Raw genomic sequence first — 3,137 nt, 5'->3', positions numbered from 1 at the left:
CAAAAGAGATGAATTAAAGCAGATTCAAGGATCAAAGAATCGGAGCTGAGAGAGAACAGAAGGAAGAATGAACACTAACAACAGTGGAAGGCTGTGGGGCAGCATGTCGGGAAGCAGGGTTATACAGTGTGGCTCATACCAGCGAGAGGGTCAGACGCCATCATAACTAAGAAAAGGAAGGCAGAGGGGAAGGTGATTTTGACTCTCAGGCAGGGTGGGCCACCTCTTCTTTTCCTAAATAAATATGTTATATAACAGCATATTAAATATAAATATAATGTAATTAATAATACATGTTATATTGGATAATATTCACATATAAAACCACCAAGACAGTATATGTGCATGGTTCATAGTAGGCTAGTTTTCCTTTCCCCTCCTTTGTTAACTTAACAGTTGAAGTGTTACTTAAAGCCTTCTATTTAAAATTCTGTCAAGATTAGTACCGTCAGAGTTGACATCAAGAAGATACTGGCAATGACTTCGGGTAATTTCCATGATGGACATACAAGAGTTATGCCCACAGAAAAATTTATTCTTATGGTTCATCCAAGCACTGTCCCTTTTGTGTTTTTCAATGCTTTGTATGCTTCATATCAAATAAAGAGACTGATTCTCAAAGACATTCTGCCTTACAGCATTCTTCCTTAAGGTTTTAGGAGATCTTAACCTGACAGTTTACATTTTCCAGAGTTAAACACATATTTGAGAATTAGGTTGAGAATATAAGGTCAAATTTCGATCCAACATTCATCAAGCTGCACTGAGAAGCAAGACAGGAACATAAGAAAAATTCCTGAAAAAATTTACAGGTTATTAATTGTCTATTTTGCTTTTCTATAAAGGAATACCTGAGACTGGGTAATTTATAAAGAAAAGTGGCAGGACTTGCCACACTCTTTTTTTTTTTTTGAGATGAAGACTCACTCTTGTCCCCTAGTCTGGAGTACAATGACATGATCTGTACTCACTGCAACCTCCATCTTGGGTTCAAGCGATTCTCCAGCCTCAGCCTCCCGAGTAGCTGGGATTATAGGTACGTATCACCACGCACAGCTAATTTTTTGTATTTTAAGTAGAGACGGGGTTTCCCCATGTTGGCCAGGCTGGTCTCGAACTCCTGACCTCAGGTGATCCGCCCGTCTCAGCCTCCCAAAGTGCTAGGATTGCAGGCGTGAGCCACCGCACCCAGCACCACACTCTTTTAAACAACCAGATCTTGTATGAACTAAGAGTGAGAACTCACTCATTTCCATGGGGAGAGCACCAAGCCATTTATGAAGGATCCACCCCCATGACTCAAACACCTCCCACCAGGGCACACCTCCAGCATTGGGGATTACATTTCAACATGAGATTTGAGGGAACAAAACTTGGAAATCTTACTGTTAATTTTCAGAATATTTTTGTTATAACTATTTTTTTCTATATTCTAGCAAACATATCCTTTGGAGAATAGAAACTCCCTCCACTCCTCCAATAAATTCAACTGTAGAAGCTTTAAGAAAAACAGAAATCTTATAAGAAAGTGTTGGTCCAAATATAAATCAAACTAAAATGTTGTAGTGTTTCTAGCAATTTATAGCGTGTAAGAAAAAATAGACCCTTCCAGTGTGCTGACAGAGAAATTATATTTCATTTTTTCATGAATCATATATTATTATTTGATTCTTCAGTGAATGTTCACATGTTCATAGACTGTGAATAATATTAACACGTTCTGTTCTCAGTTTTCAGAATCAATCTACAGACAAAGTATGTTTAAGGGACAGAATGTAAATGTTTTAAATGTAAAAATTGAAAATGTAGTATTATTTTTAATTTTCTCTTAATAATTGTACATATTTATGGGGTACACTGTGATATTTCCATACAAGTATAAAATATATAATAATAAAATCGGGGTAATTAGCATATCTATCACCTCAAACATTAATCATTTCTTTGTGTTGAGAACATTTAAAATCTACTCTTCTAGCTACTTGAAAATACATAGTAAGTCCCACGAGACGTGAGCAAGGCTGGTGCTGGGGCTTCTTCTCCTGAAGGGGCTGCAAGAGGGAAGACTTAGCCATGTCGTCCTTGATCAAAACGGTGATCAGCACCGCGAAAACCCCAGGGGCCATTGGACCCTACAGTCAAGCTGTGTTAGTCGACAAGACCATTTACATTTCAGGACAGATAGGCATGGACCCTTCAAATGGACAGCTTGTGTCAGGAGGGGTAGCAGAAGAAGCTAAACAAGCTCTTAAAAACATGGGTGAAATTCTGAAAGCTGCAGGCTGTGACTTCACTAATGTGGTGAAAACAACTGTTCTTCTGGCTGACATAAATGACTTCAATACTGTCAATGAAATCTACAAACAGTATTTCAAGAGTCATTTTCCTGCTAGAGCTGCTTACCCAGTTGCTGCTTTGCCCAAAGGTAGCCGAATTGAAATTGAAGCAGTAGCTGTCCAAGGACCGCTGACAACAGCATCACTATAAGTGGGCCAGCGCTTTGTAGTCTGGAATTGTTAACATTTTAATTTTTACAAGTGATGTAACATCTTAATTAACCTTTTAATTTTCACAATTGATGACAGTGTGAGCTTGATGAAAATATCTGAAGTTACTATGGAAATACCGTATAATAGGGAGAGTTGAACATGAATTGAAGGTTAGAGAAGGAATCCAGTTACTGTTTTAAATTACACCTGTATTACTGAATATAGGAAAGAGATATCCATTACATAGTTACTCAATAATAAAAGAGAAATAGCAGGTAGGAAAGAAGAATAATCATTCTGGAGAAGTAATCAAGAACATATCTAATTCAAACTAATGATGTGAACGATTTAGTTTTCATGTCAGGTATGTGATTCTGCTTTTACTTGAGTAAAATTTAAGTGTTTAAATTTGAGGTCAAGAAGAAGAAAGTGGACCAAAATTTAACATAGATAGTATTTTTCTAAGGGAAATAAAATAGACAAGGAGATTTCACACACAAAAAATGAAAATACATAGTAAATTGTTGTTGATTATAGTCCCACTATAGTGGTATAGAACACTAGAACTTATTCCTTCTAGCTGTACTTTTGCATCCATTAACTAACCTCGAGCTATTCTCCACTCGTTCTACCCTTTCCAGCCTCTAG

At 37.1% G+C, this 3,137-nt stretch overlaps 1 pseudogene across 1 annotated transcript; it reads left to right on the top strand.

The window, feature by feature from the left end:
* The first annotated feature begins 1,976 nt into the window (after positions 1-1,976).
* Positions 1,977-2,841, top strand: LOC115896202 (annotated as a pseudogene). The gene has a single exon (XR_004056131.1). The product of XR_004056131.1 is annotated as a 2-iminobutanoate/2-iminopropanoate deaminase pseudogene (transcript).
* Positions 2,842-3,137: the final 296 nt, after the last annotated feature.

This window comes from Rhinopithecus roxellana, unplaced genomic scaffold (assembly GCF_007565055.1).
Source record: "Rhinopithecus roxellana isolate Shanxi Qingling unplaced genomic scaffold, ASM756505v1 contig5964, whole genome shotgun sequence".
Lineage (NCBI taxonomy): Eukaryota > Metazoa > Chordata > Mammalia > Primates > Cercopithecidae > Rhinopithecus > Rhinopithecus roxellana.
Note: the sequence above shows the minus strand (reverse complement) of the source record. Positions and strands in the feature narration are given on the sequence as shown.